Source organism: Lactuca virosa, chromosome 8, assembly GCF_052849685.1.
Source record: "Lactuca virosa cultivar CGN04683 chromosome 8, Lactuca_virosa_CGN04683_v6, whole genome shotgun sequence".
Lineage (NCBI taxonomy): Eukaryota > Viridiplantae > Streptophyta > Magnoliopsida > Asterales > Asteraceae > Lactuca > Lactuca virosa.
In genome coordinates this window covers 234,123,893-234,144,227 of record NC_136433.1, presented here as the reverse complement: position 1 = coordinate 234,144,227, position 20,335 = coordinate 234,123,893, and the positions used below count along the sequence as shown (strand labels likewise).

Below are 20,335 nucleotides of genomic sequence, written 5' to 3'. Positions count from 1 at the left end.
TTATCCATTAAGACAACATAAAGGTCCATATTTGAAAGTTTAAGGGATTGGCTTTTTGTATTAAGAGCTTAATAAGGTTTTTGGACTTCTGAGGCTACACTGAGTGTAGCATCCTATACGTTGAGCGTAGGAAGGTCCTCTACGTTGGGCGTAGAGCAGTATGTTAAGCATAAGTCAGCTGAGGGTTGATCGTTGACTTTTTGACTAGTTTGACTTTTGGTCAACTGTGTTAGGATTTAGTCTTGGATTGGCAAAATGGTATTTTTCCCCAAGGAGGATTAGCTATGAACCAAGACTCTCTGAGGGTTAGTTATTACCTTAGTTATTAATTAGGGTTTATTACGTGTTTAGCCTGAGGAGACTTGATATCGTCATCTCAAGTGTGTGGTTCATCTTGTCTTCGGATTGAGGTGAGTTTTTTCAATACTTTGTATCGCAATATGTTTCCTTGTGTGTAGGATCTTGTTATGATGTAGTGATCTATTAGACTGGTAGATCTGTTATGATTACTTATGTTTTCCTGTTATTGTGTTGGACATAGTTTGGTTGGGTTGAGGTGGTACTGCTTTGTGTTGTTAGCCAATATCCCCGGGAGCAATCCAGTCTTATGACTATGGCCTCAAGGGCAATCCATTCTTTGCGGCTGTGGGCCCAGGGACACTCCAATCTTTACGATTGTGGGCTTGGGGGCAATCCAATCTTTGTGGTTGTAGGCATGGGGGCAATCTAGTCTTTGTGGCTCTGGGCCCGGGGTAATCCAGTCTTTGTGGTTGTGGGCCTAGGGAGGGGGCAATCCAACCTTTGTGATGTGGGCTCTATTTTCATGCATTATATGTGTATTGTTGTTTGGGGTATTTTGGGGGAACTCACTAAGCTTTGGCTTATAGTTGTGGATTTAGATATTTTTCAGGTACTTATGGGATTACGAAGGCGGGACTATACACACACATATCAACGGTTTTATGATTTGAGACTCCACATCATCTTCCTTATAACTCTGATTTTAACTATGTTTTTTGAACAAATGGTTTAACATAATGTAACTTTATAAAAATGGTTGTTCATTCTATTTTAAAAATGAAAAGTGTTACTCTGGAATTTGGGACGTTAATATCCTAAATACTGAGATGGGTGAAAAATGATATTGAGTACCAAACCAAACTAACATTACCAGTACTATACCGAGAATTGTACTGGTTTTTGGTAAAAAAAAATATTGAGTATCGAACTGAAATAACATTACCAGTACTAGTACTGGGAATTGCACCGGTTTTTGGTACTAGTACCAATGATATTGAATCTCAAATTTTTAGAGTTTAGAGTAACTAGCACAGTTCCATATGTTTAAATTCAACACTAGTTCAGTACCAATTCTGGTACGATACTGGTTCGGGATCGGGATTTAGTATAACTGTTCATCCCCAGTGACAAGCTTCACAAATATCACCAAGACTCAATTTTAGACAAACCTCTCATCATCATTTTCTTTGAAAGCATCTCTAAATTTCCATAATTTAAGTGGTTGTACCTATCGTGTCGTAACTTTAAAAACTCGTTTAGCACTGCATGACCGCCTGACTAGCTGGCACCGCTGCCTACTAGTTGGGCCTGAATTTGGATGGCCCATGATCTGACCTAATTCCCCTTAACCTAATTGACCCATATAAATAAGATGATCCCTCCTTCATGAGGGGAGATCATCTCATCCACTCTCTAATATCAGCCTCCATCATGCCTATACTCACACCTAACACACCTAGATGGTTCCCTCCATCCAGGAGGAACCATATCCTCTCACACACTGATCTGACTTGATCGTCAGAGCCTACTCCTGGGGCACAGTCCTTGGGGAGGTTCTAATGGTCTTGTTACCTATTACAGTTAGGAATCCTGTCAGGAACAAGCTAACGACGCACTTCTCTAATCCACAATCCAGATCCAGCTCTCAAGACCCGATGTCTGGATTTTGATGTCTATGTGGCTGTCTAGGCAGGTTGTTCCATTGTATATTTTCAGGCGTGGGGGTTTGGTTGTGGTGGGCATGTTGTAGTCATGTAGTTCTAGTACGAATGGTGACGTGTGCTGGTCGGATGACATGATGTGGTTGTTTCCTTAGTGTCGTTGGAAGGCTGGTTGTTGGAGTGGTGAAAAATTCGAGTGGTGTATGTTGTATAGTGGGGGAACAGTGAACAGTGGGAATGGTTGTGCATGAACGTTGTAAAATGGCAGGTTGGGGTATAAGGGGGACGTACCAAACAAAAATATCGGAGTAGGCGTTGGTTGTGAGTTGCTTACTCTAAGTAGCGAATTTAGAATAAAAAAGCATGTGGTTCTTAATTACGTGAAGGAAAAAAAAAGCAAAGAGTCAATGATATATGTGGCCGATCGATTCGGGCCGAACCAGAAAAATCGTCCGGTTTGTAAAAACGCGGGTACAGCCGGATCGGTCGAACACCTTAAAAACTAGTAAAAACGGTCTACTAAATCCGCATTTTTTTCAAAAAAATAATAATAATTTCTTTGCACGACGTCGCTTATCATTTTAAATATTTCATTTGTAGGAACCAATTTTTACAACCAACAATATGAAATGAGTTGTGTTGCATTTTAAAGTTCTTAATAATCATGCATCATTCAGTTTTACAAAATTAAACAACTAAATTTCTCTTTATCTCTCGATGTGGGATAGGTTTTGAAAATATTAACCATTTGCTTTGAAATTTAAGTATAAACCTTCAACCATTTTTTTATTTATTAGTTTTCTTATTTTGTTGAATAGTATGATAGTTTTTTATGTAATAATGCGGAAAATACCTTAAACTCTTAAGGGTACATGCAACCTAATTTGATATATGTCATAACTCTATTGAAGCAACATAAAATTGAACAACAAAATTCTAAACCCTAATGGAAATCTAAATTCACAAGAGAAGAATGTTTACCTCTGATTTGTTATTGTAAACAAACCCTTTGATCCAACTAGATCAATCCAGTGGTCTCTTAAAACTAGCTTCAATTGTGTGCAAGCCTCTAATGGTTCACACACACAACACAAGAACCCTAGAAGAATTATGAGAGAGGGGAGAGGAGACAAATTTTTGATTTGGTCTATTGAATAACATGGTCAAAAATTCCCAAGTGTGAGGCTCTATTTATAGCTGATTAGGAAACACCTAGAAACCCTAATTTGAATATAAAATAATATTATTTCAAATAAGGTAATTATCCAGTTCTTTGATTATCTACATGAAGGCTTCCAGAAGGCTCCAAGAGGAGCCTCCAAACCGTCAATCACAGCAGGGTTCTAGAACCCGTCATCTGCTCAACTTTTGAACAATTAAAAATATAGTCCTTCAACTTTTAATTATTTCTAATTAACCCAGATTTAATTCCATATTAATTCTATTTAATTATAATTATTTCTAATTAATATATTTGTCATATAATATATTAATAAAACATTTATCTCTTTTCAAAAATCAATCTAGGCAATTTCTTGGCTATGAGGACAACCCAAAAAGGACTTTACTTTTATTCATCAACATTATACCAATTTAGTTGGGACCTTAGACTCTTAATCCAATAGTCTCTCACTTGGATAAGTCGCTAACTATAGTTGCTCGTACAACTCCGAATAACCAGTAAAGCGTGTTTTCAAAGACACTACCAGACTCTGTTGATCCTAAGATAAGTGATCAACTATTCTTTCGTTCTTCTAGATATCGTATGAACATTAGACATGGATTAGAATCAATCTCTTATCAAAGATTATGTTTCTCGATATTCTTGTTTTGTGATCACATTATAATACTACTAATTGAACACATCAATTTATTCATGGTTGGGCCCAACACTATAATGTCGACATCAAAACATCGAGGGGCCCAAAGATATCACTTTTCTTGTTAAGGAAAAATGAACGAATAAACTTCAACTATATAATCATACAATTTTAGTCATTAAGTCATACATGGAAATAACCTTTATAGCACCCAGTTATAAGATACGTTGGAGTAAACCAATGCACAACCAACTCATGAAATATGACTTACATATATCCGTTTTAAGAATAGAGGATATTATCTTCTTCGAATTGCTCGTGATAAAATCCATGAAGTAATCTCTAAGCACGGGTTTAACCAATACTCAAAATCTATATTTCTAAGTACTCATGAATTTTGACGCAATCCCAATGCAATGTCCAGTCTCTATGGACAATCTACAGACAATTCATGAAAGTCTTAAATCAAGACTTACTTCCAAAGTATGACCGACTGTGGTGCTTCGAATAACTTAATATTCATGAAGTAAAACATGCAAAGTGAAACACAATAATAAATTAATTGACAAATAGCGTTATACACATTGGATATAAAGAAATCTCCATTTAATTAATCACTACTCAATTACAATTTTATTACTATATTGTTTCAAAATAAAAACAACACTAACATCTAAAAGACTAAAACCTAACATCGTTTCTTAGTCCAATGCTTCTAGCATGCTCAAAGTGCCTGACCTTGCTCAGACCCTTTGTGAGAGGATCAGAAGGATTCTCTTCTAATGATACACGATTCACCATGATTGCGTCTTCTTTAACCTTATATCTAATGTAATGATACTTCCTCTCGATGTGCCTAGATATACCATGATCTTGAGGTTCCTTTTTCAAAGCTACTGCACCCTCGTTGTCACATAAAATCTACATTGGTTCTTGGATTGAGGGAACAACTCTAAGATCTCCAATAAAAAACTTAAACCACATAGCCTCCTTTGCTGCCTCGCGTGTTGCGGTATACTCTGATTCATAAGTAGAGTCAGCCACCGTTTGTTTCTTGGAACTTTTCCAAGTTATTGACCCACCATTTAACAAGAAAACCCATCCAGATTGAGAAAAACTATTATCTCGATTTGTTTGAAAACTGGCGTCACTATACCCACTTACCTTAAGTGCATCTTTTCCGCCAAAAACTAAGATCATATACTTTGTTTTTCGCAAATACTTAAGAATGTTCTTCACTTCCGTCCAATGAGCTAAACCAGGATTTCCTTGATATCTGCTAACCATGCTTAAAACATAAGCCACATCAGGTCGAGTATAGTCGAAGCATATGGAATCTGACTCATAGTATCTATCTCCTTATCACTACTGGGACATTAAACCTTACTCAATTTAACAATATGATGCATAGGTAAGTCTCCCTTCTCGGAATTTTCCATATTGAATCTTTTCAATATTTTATCCAATTATGTACTCTGATTTAATCCTAGCAACCATTCCTGTCTATTACTGTAGATTCTTATACCAAGAATATATGTACCTTATCCTAGATCCTTCATAGAGAAACATTCCCTATGCCAAGATTTGACTTCCGTTAAGGTTGGAACACTGTTTCCTATCAGAAGTATGTCATCCACATACAAAACTAGAAAAGTTACGATGCTCCTACTAGCTTTGACATATACGCAAGATTCATTTTCACTTCTAGAAAAATACAAACACTTTGACCTTTTCATGGAAGCAAAGATTTCAGCTACGAGATGCTTGTTTCAGTCCATAGATGGACTTCTCAAGCTTGCACACCTTATTAGGGAATTTGGCATGCACAAAACCTTATGGTTGATCCATGTAAACATCCTAAGCTAGTTTCCCGTTAAGGAAAGCAGTTTTGTCATCCATTTCCATACTTCATAGTCATAGTGAGCATCTATGGCAAGCATTACCCTAATTGAATTAATCTTGGCAACTTGCGAAAATGTCGCATCATAGTCAATCCCTTGGGTTTGAGTAAAACCTTTTGCAAACAACCTAGATTTGTAAGTTTGTACATTACCATCCCTGCCAGTTTTATTCTTGAAGATCCATTTATACCCTATTGTCTTTCGATCAGGTGTTTGATCAACCAAGGTCCATACCTATTTATCAAACATGGATTGGATCTCGCTATCCATTGCCTTTTTCCAGTTAGCAGCCTCAAGGTCTGCCATCGCTTCCTTGTAGTTAGAAGGCTCATCCAAATTTACCAGTGTTGCATAACTAATAAATGTATCACCTTCTGCAGTTATATGGAAACCATAGAACGAAGGTAGCATGCTAACCCTACTAGATCGACGAAGGGGCAATGAATTGTCAAGGCTCAACAATTTCATTATCAGGTTGAGAGATAGTATCTTTAAAAGTTGCTTCACCGGATGAGTATTGAATCTCTTCAAGATCAACCGTGCTCCCACTGACTTCTTTGAAAATGAGCTCTCTCTCACTAAAGACTCCTCTTCGAGCTATAAACACCACGTTGTCATTGGGTCTATAACACAAGTATCCAAAGGATTTTTGTGGATAATCGATGAAAAAACACTTCTCAGCTATGTGTTAAAGTTTGTCTAAGGTTTCTTGCCTAACGAGAACCTTACAACCCCATAATTTGATATACACGAGCTGGGGAGGTTTTCCTATCTGCATTTTATGAGGTGTCTTGGCAACTTTCTTAGTTGCGACCACATTGAGGGTGTGGGTGGCTGTTTCTAAGGCATTCCCCCAGAATGATATTGAAAGAGAAGCACAACTCATCATGGAATGAACCATATTGTAACATCCCAAAATTCAAGACCAAAAAATTCATTTTTAATATAAGATAAACACTTAATAACTTTGTTCCTGTCATTGAAAACATTACATTTAAACCAACTATCAGAGTCTGTTGGGTATTATTGTGTTGCGTCATGGGCTTGTTTTGTATATCCGGATTGGGCCTGTCCATCCGTGATTATCTAGTAGGGTTTAACTATAAATAGTGCATGCATGTATGCATTAGAGACGTTCTTGATTATCATTATTATTGTTTTGTAACCCTAAACACCTCTACAGTCGAAGTTCTTAATCGAGATCTTCTGAGGTGTTAAAGTTTTAATCATACGACATCTTTAAAGCCATTCTTGTGTTCATAATTACGTTCTTAATTGTTTGCCTGCATAGAATCTATCGATCCTAATAGAACTTTGTTCTAACAATTGGTATCAGAGCGGGAGACTGTGTGATCAATACACATTCCTTCTGTGTTAAGAATTCTTTAGGGTTTCCGCTTTTATCAAATATAAAGAAGTCGTCTTCTTCCCGTCGACGGTAACTCTTGTTTCTGATAAAACCCTAATCTCAAGTTTACAGGTCTGATTCTATCGGCTCACCATGTCTCATGAAGATTCTCAAACAAATCCCATCAACATCTCTAACAGCATTGGATCCACTACAAGGATTCTCATTCTTTACACTCAAGACTATGAAGTATGGGCGCATCACTTTGAAGATTATGTGGTAGGATCTGAAGATAATGGTTATCTCATCTGGGAAGCCATCACGCTTGGGCCGTTTGTTCATTCTGGAACGAACATGACTGTTAAGACCCAAAAAGAATATAACAAGCTGGTGGCGGACGTAGACAAGATGCCACAGGATGAGAAGGACAAGTTGTTGTGTAATGTGAAGGCCAAGAGAATGATCAGATTCGCCTTGCAATCTGACACTTTTCGGTTAGTTGGTTCATGCACGACGACCAAAGAAATCTGGGATAGGTTGAAAGAACTTTACTCAACCGATGAAGATCTTGAACACTCTATTCAAACCTTGCTGCTCTCAGAATTTGGAGTTTTCGAACAGAATCCAGAAGAGAAACTGATACAAACCTTCGATCGCTTTAGTCATCTCCTAAGCAAGATGATCAAACATGGTATAGAAAGGAAGTTGATCGAACAAAAAGTAACATTCATGAATGGTTTGAGACCAGAATGGATGGCTGTGGTTTCAACAGTGAAAGCACATGAACCATTTAAATCTTACTCACTAGCGAAACTTGTGGGAATACTTAAGTCCCATGAGAGTGTGGTAACCAAGGAGGCGAAGGTAGTTTCGGGTGTGGGATTGCCGGCCCTTGTCTCAAAAGGAAAAAGTATTGCAGAAGAAGAAGAGGAGTCGGATATGTCTGAGTGTGACCTTACAAGCGAAGAATATGCTATGATGGTCACCAATCCAAAGAAGTTTGCACGAAGAAAATTTCCTGTCAATAAGAACCGAAACTGGCAGGGAAGTTACAGTTCTGAGAAGGTGAAAGATGAAGCGAAGAATACTTCTCAAAAGGATGAAAACAAGAAGGAGAGCAAACTTGCAGGAGACTCTGGGTTCGACTGCAATTACTGTCATGGCAAGAACCACTTTGCCAAAGACTGCATGCTGAGGAAGATGGCTGAGAAAAGAGATGGTGAAGACGATGAGGCGTACCACATGCGAAAGTTGGAAGAGATCAAGAAAAAGAAGGCATCTAACAGTTCTATGAATGCCTTGATTGTACAGGAAAATGCAGATGAAGATGAGTTCGGTGGAGTTGAAGTCTGGTGAACCGATTCTGAGGATGAAGAGGTGAGAAATCCCACTCATGGAAGAGCTTATGTGGCAAAGGATGCAGGTTCGGCTGGAAGATGTTTGATGGTCACAGCTGGTGGATCAACCGAAAGTGCAAGTAAGGAGCCGAACCTAACTGAGGACAAATGCTTTGCAGCCAAGCCCGTGAGCGAGAAGATCAACGACTGTGATCGGCTGATCAAAAAGGTACAATCCATCCTTGAATCACTTAAAGTTCCAGTAACAGATTATGAAGAAGAATTAAATGAATTAAAATTTAAATTCTCTAACTTAAGTGGTAGTCTCATGCAAACTCGCTTAGCGAATTCTAACCTAACTGACCAACTCAGCAGGGTGTCTTCAAAAAGTGAGGAGAGAAGGATGTGGATTGAGCTGAAGGAGACGGAGTTAAATAGGGCTAGGGATGAAAGTATTTATTTGCAACGAGACAATTTAAAATTTTTGAAACAAAGGAATGTTTTTTGTTTAATTGCTAAGCGCTTATATACTAATATTGTTCAATTGCATTTAAGTTGTGAAATAGGGAAAAAGATTCATAAGATGATTCTACCCTTCCTTGAATTTAAGGAGGATGAAGTCATCACTGCATGCGAGTCAATTATGTCCTCAGAAGAAACATCCATTGCTTACAAAATCGGACTGGACAAAATAAAAACCTTCATCGACTCTAAGGAACATAAATGTATGCTCAAAAATCTTTTAGATGAAAATGATAGGTTAAAAATTAAGTCTGAAACCATTCAATCAATTGATTCGTCGAACGCAAAATTAATTTCAGAAAATAAAATGAACATAGAAAATACGTCTGAATTTGATGAGGATAGTGAGATGAGCGAAATCTTAGTTGAAGACGTTGTTGATTGCTCTGAGTTTATGAAGAGCGAAACCGAGAATGAGAAACCCCTCACATCTGAAAATTCGGTTGAATACGCTCGCCTGTCAAAAGACAAGTCACAGAAACTCAAAGAAAAAGCTATGGTTTATCAAAAGGTTCAAACTGTGCCGAATCAGGTCTATGCTGTTACAGGGGTCACTGCAAAACAAACGGCAGAGTTAAAAATTTTGGTCGACAAAGACAATGCTGAAGGGTGCGACGATTACTTCTGGTCAGCCCCTATTGATAATGCAGACGAAACCATAGGCTTATCTGAGCAAACCTCATGGAGGGTAAAAGGAAGATATGTTGCTGAACCTATCAACAAACCCTCGAGTTTCGACAAACCAAGTACAAGTGGAACGAAAGAGATCCCTGAAGAACCAAAGAGAACACCGAATGTTCCAACTAAGACAACCGAAACTCAAAAGGAAAAGCCAAAGGCTAGCTTCAATATCCACAAATCTCAGAAGGAGTTAGCTGAACAGAAACGCCAAAGAAATCAGAGATACATGAAAAATCTGAATGAGCGAAAACGTTATTGGCAATCTCAAAATCCCAACTTCGTACCTCCTAAGAAAGAATCAATTGGCAAAGGAAAGGAAAAGCTAAAAGAAAAAGAGAATTTTAGTCCTAGCTCCTACTATTCCAAAGCTCAGAACCGAACGTCTACTTTCGGTTCCAAAACTAGCGCGTAGAACCGAACGTCTAGTTTCGGTCCAAACGTCAATGCTAACAACCAAATGTCTACTTTCGGTTCCAACACCAGCGCTTAGAACCGAAAGTCAAGTTTCGGTCCCAAGTCTCGTTTCGGTCCTTCCAACTCCCAAAGAAAATCAAATTCAGTGAAGGACATCAAAGGAAAGGGAAAGCTTGATTCTAATTTTGATTCCAATAATAAGAAAAAGTTAGCTAACCCTAGGATTCAAAAGGAAACACCAAAACCATCTAACAACACACCATCGAATACACCAAAATTTAAACAAGATAAAACTAAAATCAAGGTGTACACCATCAAAAGAAAAGATCAATCCACTCTAATAAAAAGAACTTATTTGGTTGATATTTCTATTGCAATTCCTTTTTCTGTGAAAGACTCACCAGGACCCAAGAAACTTTGGGTTCCTAAATCTGCTTGAATTTACAGGTGATTAGTGACGAGCAGTTCGGTGACGAATGGTATATAGACAGTGGCTGCTCGCGTCACATGACAGGAAGGAAGGAAGAGTTGAGGGAGTTTCGGTCCCTAAAGGATGGTGGATGTGTGAAGTATGGTAATAACTCGTATGGCACAATCAAAGGATATGGTATGATAACCAACGGAGACTTCTCAATTCGAAAAGTAGCATATGTGGAAGGATTGCAGCATAACCTCATCAGTGTATCACAATTAGTTGTGGGAACAGGTTTGAAGGTTTCATTTGATGATGAGGGCTCAGAAATAATTGAGAAGCAATCTAAAAAGGTTTTGTTGAAGTCTGAACGCAAGGGAGAGATGTATCCTTTAAATCTCAACCCAATTCGAGGAAAACCAACAATATGCCTGCTATCAAAGGCGAACACAGATGAAAGTTGGATGTGGCATTGATGCCTATCACACCTGAACTTCAAAGACATTAATAAGTTGGTGCTTGGTGATCACGTTCGAGGCCTTCCTCTTCTCAAGTTTGATAAGGAACATCTGTGTGCAGCGTGTGAAATGTGCAAACAAAGCAGAAAGAGCCATCCTACACGTATCAATACAAAGATTGTTGAAGCTCTTGAACTTCTGCACATTGACTTATGTGGACCTTCGGCTATCGAAAGCTTCGGTGGTAGTAAGTTCATTCTTGTCATAGTAGATGATTTTTCACGCTTCACCTGGGTTTTCTTTCTTAAACAGAAATCAGACGCCACTCCCAAGTTGAAGACGTTCATCAAGCAAGTAGAAGTGCAGTTGAGAAAGATGGTGAGGAATATCAGAAGCGATAATGGGCTGGAATTCAAGAATAAAGATTTTTAGGATTTTCTGGCTGACAAGGGGATATCTCACAACTTTTCGGCCCCTTATACACCACAACAGAATGGGATTGTTGAAAGATGAAACTGTTCTTTATGTGAGGCAGCCAGAACCATGCTAAGCTTCGCTTCTCTTCCGCTATACTTCTGGGCTGATGTAGTAGCAACCGCGTGCTACACTCAGAACCGATCCTTGCTCAACAAAAGATTCTCAATAACTCCATATGAGATTCTGAACAATCGAAAGCCCAACGTCAAATTTTTCCACGTGTTCGGTTCAAGGTGTTTCATCTTTAATTCAATTGTGAACCGAAACAAGTTTGACGTCAAAGCAGATGAGGGAATTTTTCTTGGTTATTCACTCACTTCAAAGGCATACATAGTTTTGAACAAACGCTCCAAACGAATTGAAGAAACATACTATGTAACCTTTGATGATAATTACATGAAGAAAGTTCAAAGGAGCGAAAGTGCCTTAGGGGAAATATTTCCTGAATCAGGACAAGTCTCGGTTCCAATATCCAACTTGTTTGAAGAGTACATTAGGCTATTTGATGAACCAGAGAAAGCTGCACACTCAGAGGCGAAAGCAGCAGACAACAAAATCGACAATCTCAAAAAGATCATAGATGAAGCTGCCAAAGAAATGAAAAGTGAACCTCCTAAACCGACAGGTGGTCAACCCTCGACTGACCCTCCAAACAACAGCTCAATGTTCAAGGGGGAGAGGTCATCAGCACCAAAGACAACCGATATGTCTTTCGAGGGGGAGAATCCAATTCCATCCCCAACTCATAAAGGTCCAGGCGAGGGGGAGCATACAACTCCAAACCCACCCAATAATAGTCCAATCGAGGGGGAGAATCCAACTCCCATAGAGGAGGAATACTCTGGATCTGACAAGGGATACACTTCGCCATTTGAGGGGGAGAAAGAGAATACAACTGACGAAGTTGATCAATCAGAACTAGAAGAGGAAGTAAATGGAGAGTTGGATCCAGCCTATGACCCAAATTATCCACCTTTAACGAAATGGACCAAGGATCATCCCAAAGCACAAATCATTGGTGAATCATCTGAGCGAGTTCTCACACGTTCTCAATTGAAAGCGAAACAAACTGCATTATTCTCTAATGTTGAATTCTGTATGTTCAATTCGTTTGTCTCCAAAGTTGAACCGAAAACAGTTAATGCTGCACTTGATCATTCTGATTGGGTACAAGCAATGCAAGATGAACTCCATGAGTTCGAACGAAATCGAGTTTGGAGGCTGATTCCTACACCAAAGGATGCTTCAGTGGTCGGCTTAAAATGGGTCTTCAGGAATAAATTGGACAAAGAGGGGAACGTCATTCACAACAAGGCTCGGTTGGTGGTAAAAGGATATTGCCAAGAGGAAGGAATAGATTATGAGGAAACCTTTGCTCCTATAGCAAGGTTGGAATCAGTTAGGATTTTTCTGGCATATGTTGCTCATAAAAACTTCGAAGTTTTCCAAATGGATGTAAAATGCGCTTTCTTGAATGGAGAACTAGAAGAAACAGTGTATGTTGAGCAACCACCTGGGTTCGTGAACGAGAAATTCCCTGATCATTGCTATGTGTTGGATAAAGCTGTATATGGTTTGAAGCAAGCACCGAGGGCCTGGTATGAAACTTTAACTCACTTTCTGAAAATGTCGAAATTTAAGCAAGGTTCGGTTGACCCAACCTTCTTCCGAAAGAAAGAAGGCGAACATTTAATGATAGTTCAGATTTATGTCGATGACATCATCTTCGGCTCCACGAATCCTAGCTTAACGGCTGAATTCAGGAAGTTGATGGATACTAAATTTGAAATGAGCGCAATGGGTCCGATTAATTTTTTCCTTGGTTTGAATATTAGACAGGGACCAGAAGGTATCTTTATCAACCAGGAGGCGTACACAAAGAACTTGCTGGAAAAATTCGGAATGACGGGAGATTCGAAAGTTTATATTCCTATGGCATTTGGCACTAAGTTAACACCATCTCTGGAAAAACCTGCTGTTGACATAACACTATATCGTCAAATGATAGGGTCCCTTATGTATCTAACAGCTAGTAGACCGGACATTATGTTTTCTGTTTGTTATTGTGCCAGGTTTCAAGCAAATCCAAGAGAACCTCACATGGTGGCAGTGAAAAATATTTTCCGTTACCTGAAGCGAACCTCGTCTCTCGGTCTCTGGTACCCTGCTAGATCTGGATTCTTTATTCAAGCTTTTTCTGATGTTGATCTTGGAGGATGTGGTCTGGACCGAAAGAGCACTACTGGTGGATGCCAATTCCTTGACGGTAAACTTGTTAGTTGGCAGTCCAAGAAGCAAACCTGTGTGTCACTTTCAACAGCCGAAGCTGAGTACATAGCTGCAGCATCCTGTACCTCTCAAGTAATATGGATACAAAGCCAACTTAGAGACTATGAGCTAAGTATGAAGAAGATTCTTCTCTATTGTGACTCAGAAAGTGCGATAAGAATATGTCACAATCGAGTGCAACACTCAAAGACAAAGCATATTGCACTAAGATATCATTTTATCAAGGACCATGTCGAAGATGGGAATATGGAAGTACATTTCGTTCGGTCCTCTGATCAACTGGCTGACATATTCACTAAAGCCTTACCTGAAGCAAGCTTCAATAAAATTTTACAAGGCTTGGGAATGATGGAAGCAAAGTCGGTACCGAATCCTCAAATCTCTCACTAAAAATTAGACAAGCGAAATAGAGCGAACACTCGGTCTATTTCGGTTCCGGATTTTTCGGGAACCGAAATGAACCGAACGCTCTGTCTATTTCGGCTCCATAATTTTCGGTAACCGAAATGAACCGAACGCTCGGTCTATTTCGGCTCCGGAATTTTAAGGAACCGAAATGAACCGGACGCTCGGCTTATTTCGCTTCATTCTTTTATGATTTGGTTTCGGTTGTACATTTTGTTTATTCTTTTAAGTCTATTTTCTAACTCTATTTTTTTATTTATTTTATTTTATTTTAGAGTGTTTTGTGGCACTTTCTTTTTGTTTGTCTTTCTGTTTTTATTATTTTTCAGAAAATCTCAAAACTCCAAAAATATTTTTCTCAATTTTTTTTTTTTTTTTGGTTTGTTTGTTTTGTTTGTGTGGTGTGCTTGTTTGCTTGTTCTTCTAATTAGGTCCCAAGTATACCAGTACAACAGAATTTGGAGCTAAGGCAGGTATGATTCTTTCCATCTGAACTAGTTAAGAGTCCCTAGAAGCATGCTGCTGCATGTCGACCGAAGCCTCTACGACTAAGAGCAATGCCTTAATGATTCGATCTACACCTATCGTTTCTTCCCAATCAGGCTGTTAATATCAACTCAAGTCCAGAGCTACCTTACTCTTCTCAAATGAGTTAAGAGTTTTCTGCTTTGTCATGTTAATATAGCAGAGGTACTTTCGGTTCTTTAACCATCCTCCTTACATTCTCCATCAACTTTCGGTCTTTACCACTGAGGTTTATGGTTGCATAAAATCTGTGTTTATGATCTTAGCCACGAACACCACGTGCTGAGTGAAACCCACAATCCAACACCAACAATGAATTGACGGTGAATCATTATATTCAAGATCTTACTGGTTACCCAATGAAATCTCATTTTTTTAGTGGTCTTTTATGAAATTGTCTAACACCAAGGCACTTCTTACCAAAAAGATCCAGTTTAATTTTATTTTTGAGATTTCTATCACATCTTTAGTCACTCTAAATTATATCCAACCTACTTGTTCAACAGACCACATCGGTCTCACAAGTACTTCTTCCAACGATCGGTCTTATGTCAACAATTGAAGTTCGGTTGAAGATAAGCCACCCTTAGCCTATTAATTAAAAGAAGCCTTTCGGTGTTTCTTTACAAACACTCGATCATATTTTCTCGAGAAACCACACAAGCACTTCAAGTCTCTCTTGACTTTGAAGGAAGCGATTCTTGCCCGGAATCATTTGCTTTAAGTCTTCAAATAGACATCACTCACATCCTATACACATTTTGCTTTATTTCTTTATCTTTTGTCACACGATTGCATGAAAATTCTATATGATTTTCCAACATTCTGACTAAGCAACAATGGTTATCCTAATTTTTGAAGCGAATCTGAATTTCAAACGACGAATTGAGGATAAGCTTTTGGGCGCGTGAATTTGAACGGTTCCTACACCCACGCGTGCTGACGTATACCTGGGAGAAACCAATCTGTCACATCGCGCTTTTTCAGGTGACGTTTCAGTGACCGCGTCATTATCATGATGATTTTTCTCTCTCCTGGAAACGGTATATAAAGGGTTTCTAATCTTATTTGTCTTTTACCAGCAACAAGCTCTCTCTATATACACGGCGATTTACAACTGTTCATCTTCTTCCTTAACTAAAAAATGGCGACTTCTTCCTCTGCTCAAGATCAGACTGCTTCGTCCTCATTGCTCTCGATCAAGCCAAACCAGAACATGAGCATTCATCTCAACCCTTTTCTGTACGATTCATACATGTTACAAGTGGTTGAATGCTTGAAGTATTCTCCTCTAGTCCTAGCCCTAACACAGGTGGAATCCGTCCCAATGTCACTCCTATTGCAAGTCTACACTACCGCTTCATATGATAAGAACAAGGAGAGGATCTACTTCCAAATCTTCTCTCACAAGGCTTCGATTTCAAAAGGGAGATTTTGTTCACTGTTACAACTTGCTGTGGATTCGTCTGTGATCTCACCGGACTTCATCACCACTACTCAACTATTCTCGATGCTCTACGATATGAGCTACACTGATGTTCTTACCACTGTCACGAAGGTTAAGAAATCGTGTTTGCCGCCCCAATGGAATGGATTGTTTACTCTTCTCATCAAGAGTTTGGCGGAAAGGAGTGCTGGCTCTGATGGTACCAGCAAGGGTTTTCTGACCATTTTATATGGTCTTTACAATGGGATAAATCTCAACTATGGGTCGATTATCTGGTCACAGGTGGTGCAGAACCTCAACACTTCAACGAGGCACTCTGAAATTTCGTGTGGTCGCTTCTGGACTCTCATCACACACAGGGCGATTGATACTTTGCAAATTCCAGTAATGAAGGATGCCCTGGTCTCGTCTGTGGCTACGTTTCACACCAAGAAAATTATCATTTCTGATCCTACAAAGTTCCCTCACAATGGCTCCATACCTGAGACGATGTATAGGTGTGTCTCAGCCGAAAGTAAGGTGATGGTTGATTATCGCAAGCTTCCTCCCAAGGAACCGAGAGTACTATCTCCTGAACAGCAAGATGCTTTGGAGGTTGTGGAGAAGCCTGCAAACCGAGGCAAGAGGGCTACTACCAAGAAAGAAACAACCGAAGATGATTCGTCTAAGCCTACCAAGTCTAGGAAGCGAAAGTCTGCAAAGGGTGAATCTTCTAAGCCAAAGAAGATTAAGAAAATGGCGAAGAAACCCAAGAGTCCTTCTTCTTCCAGTTCAGACAACGATGAGGAGAATGAAGAAGAGGAAATTCAGCATAATTCACCAAGAGGTAACACACCTCCTCGATCACCAACTCCAACCGAACCTCTTCATGACAGTATTCCAACACCACCTCCATCACCGAAACAGACTGTTCCAATTTCGGTTGCTCATATTCCACCCCCTATCACCTCTAAAACAACAACATCTATTCCTCCACCACCACCCGTTAATACCATACCTATTTCTACCACTCCAATCCATCCTCCTATTATTTCCTAATCAACTACCACCACTATCCCAGAACCGACTGTACACGTCAACGTATCTGATACGGGGGCGAATACTGAGACCGAACCTCCAGTTACTTCTAAACCTCTTTCACCTTCTCCTTCAACCGATTCCGGTGCCACTCTCGGTGATGCTAATGATGAGTTTGACTCGACCTACTACAGTCCCTATCGGCTTCCTACAGATGATGATGATGAAGCTCCAGTCACGCGACAACAACTGCAGAGCATTGATGAGAAACTTGATCAATTGCTTGATGCCAACAAGTCATACAATGATGTTGTGCTCAAAGCTTTTATGGACACTGCTCTTGAGCAACATACTGGGGCTATTGACAAATCAACAAAGGCTGTTGACGCTTCTACTTCTTCTTGCAAGAAGGCCACTACTGACATTGCAGAAATTATTCACAGTACTCAGATCTTTCTTGACTCACTCAAAGCGCATGTTGATTCCAATGCAGCCAAGGTGAATGCCTCCGTGGATTCTTTATCCAAGTCCCTTCAAGAGGAGCAGACTAAGTTTGAGGCCGTTCATTCTTCAATGCAAGCAAAGAACACTTCACTTATCAGTTTTGTGAATTCTCGGCTTGAATCTCTCCAAGCTGATTTAGCAAAGGAGAGTGCCTTAAAGGAAGATCTTGCCCGCCAAGCCTCCGCTATTGAAGTTCATAAGGTGCAGCTCGTTCAAGCTGAAAAGGAAATGTCTTTGTTGAAGACTGAGAGAGCTGTCTTTCGTAGCTATGCTGGGGATGTCAAGGATATGCTTACCAACCTTCTTGGTGCTCATGATCCTATCCTTACTCTCACTATAAGGAATCATCTGACTTCAAAACTTCTTCCTTCCCTTGCAATGTTACATGAAATGAAGGGTGTTTCGGAGAGGTTCGTACCTCCAAAACAAGGGGGAGAAGGTGCTCAACCAAAGGTTACTGTAAAAACCGAATCTGCTAAACCGAAGGTCACAGTTACAACCGAACCAAAGGGTAATGAAGCTTCGGGTTCTGGTGATAAAGATAAAAAGAAGGGGATTGATGATGACAGTGAAGAAGAAGAAGAAACTATTGCTGAGGCTCTGAAAAGAAAGAAGAGGGATAGAGAATTGGATGAAACCTTAAGGGTTGCGAGGGAGGCTGAGGAAAGGGAAAGGAGGAACAAGGAAGAAGAAGAAGCCTTAAACTGCAAGAAGGCCTTGTTTCCTCTTTGGACAAAAGAGACACTCATCAATGAGGCAATAGAGTTTCCAAGCGTCTACTGGCTGGAACCTGTCGCTTCTTTTGAATGTGACAATTCTAAGGATTCACAGTTCGATATGCCGATAACACGAAAGGCATTCACTTTTCATTGTTTTGATTCGACTGTTGAAGTTCCTTTCCCTCATCCGAAAGTTGATCGTGAACTAATTGATTTTTATTTGAAGTTCGGTCAGCCTCAGTACTTGACTTGGAGTGCACAGAAGATTGTTACTGTCAAGGTACTAAAACCTTCGCCTGCCGGGAAATTCATAAATGTTAGTTTCAAAATCACCCGAGGATCAGCAAACTCGATGTCGGTTATTTCCCTGGCAGACCTTCCAAATTTGAATCCTCATGATTGGATCCTGCTGTTTAACATTCTGCTCACCAATCCGAAAGAATATGAGCCGATACTGGATCATTTGAAGAGGATGTTGGCCTCTTACATCCATGAGGTTGCTGCTATGGATCAGGAGATAGCGAAAGTAATGAATAAGAAACCGACAGTCAAGCCAACAGCGAAACCAGGAGATGTGAATAAAATGAGGATGGGCCAAATTGACTCTACACATCTAACTGTAATGTTCACAAGAGGCGAAGCCAATCGTTTTCTGTTCGCTCTTGTTGATAAACATCTATTTTCAACAGACTGCTTAGAGCACATTATCAGTATCATCCATCGGTGCAAGCAGAATTCAGAAGCAGATAAGAAGAACTTCACGGACATGCTTCGGTGGTACATTACTTTTCGTCATCATCTATTGGCCATTATATCGAAGGTGTTCAAGACAGTCAAGAAGTCTTCAGCAGCTCAACCAAAGTGAGCTCTTGGCTCCAATGACGCAAAGGGGGAGATTGTTGGGTATTATTGTGTTGCGTCATGGGCTTGTTTTGTATATCCGGATTGGGCCTGTCCATCCGTGATTATCTAGTAGGGTTTAACTATAAATAGTGCATGCATGTATGCATTAGAGACGTTCTTGATTATCATTATTATTGTTTTGTAACCCTAAACACCTCTACAGTTGAAGTTCTTAATCGAGCTCTTCTGAGGTGTTAAAGTTTTAATCATACGACATCTTTAAAGCCATTCGTGTGTTCATAATTACGTTCTTAATTGTTTGCCTGCATAGAATCTATCGATCATAATAGAACTTTGTTCTAACAGAGTCTAATCCTAAAGATCACATGATGCGGAATAATATGGGTGAATGCGTTGCGATCGTCCCGAACTCCTTATCTGAAAACTGGAGGTACCTGAAACCAAAACTGTAAACCGTAAGCACGAAGCTTAGTGAGTTCCCCAAATACCACATACCATACATATCAACTGAGCCATACATAACTGTGAGCCATACATATCAATCATATATCAAATAAGTTGCTATGTGTCGCACATAGTCTTGTCGTTATACCACGGGCCGCCACGTGGTCTTTCTTGCCAAGCCGGGGGCCACCCCATGGGTCTTATAGACAAGTGCCAAGAGTCGCCTCCTGGTCTTCCATGCAAGTATCACAAAAACAACTAGCATAGATACTACTCTACTTAGCTAATGAGAATGCAGTGTGACAGGAGCCACCTCCTGGTCTTTCATGCATAATGCCTAGGGCTAACCCCCGGGTCTTCTTACCATACATAATAGCATATTGTGTGCCAGGAGCCGCCTCCTGGTCTTTCATGCATAATGCCTAGGGCTAACCCCTGGGTCTTCCTACCATATATAAACTAAATGGGGCGGTATTGTGGTCGTAGACCCATACACACAGTGAGGAGACTCACCCCGCACTACTGAAGTCCCGCAGATAATCCTTTGGCTGCTTGCTGACAACTCCCGAACTGCTGATCCTTCGGATCCTCGAGCTACTAGTCATTATATAAACTAACTAAATTCGGGATTCTCATAACTTAACCATAAGTCCTCACTGGAGTAAAAGGCCACTCTACTCCTTACATATACTTGTCCAAATATGGACTCTACTCAACCCTTTTTGAACCCATTCCATACTTCATAACCCTCCAGGGTCAACCTTGGTCAAGGTCAAAGTCAACATCCAAG

At 39.8% G+C, this 20,335-nt stretch overlaps 1 pseudogene; it reads left to right on the top strand.

The window, feature by feature from the left end:
* Positions 1 to 10,570: 10,570 nt before the first annotated feature.
* Positions 10,571 to 15,770, top strand: LOC145131329 (uncharacterized; annotated as a pseudogene).
* Positions 15,771 to 20,335: the final 4,565 nt, after the last annotated feature.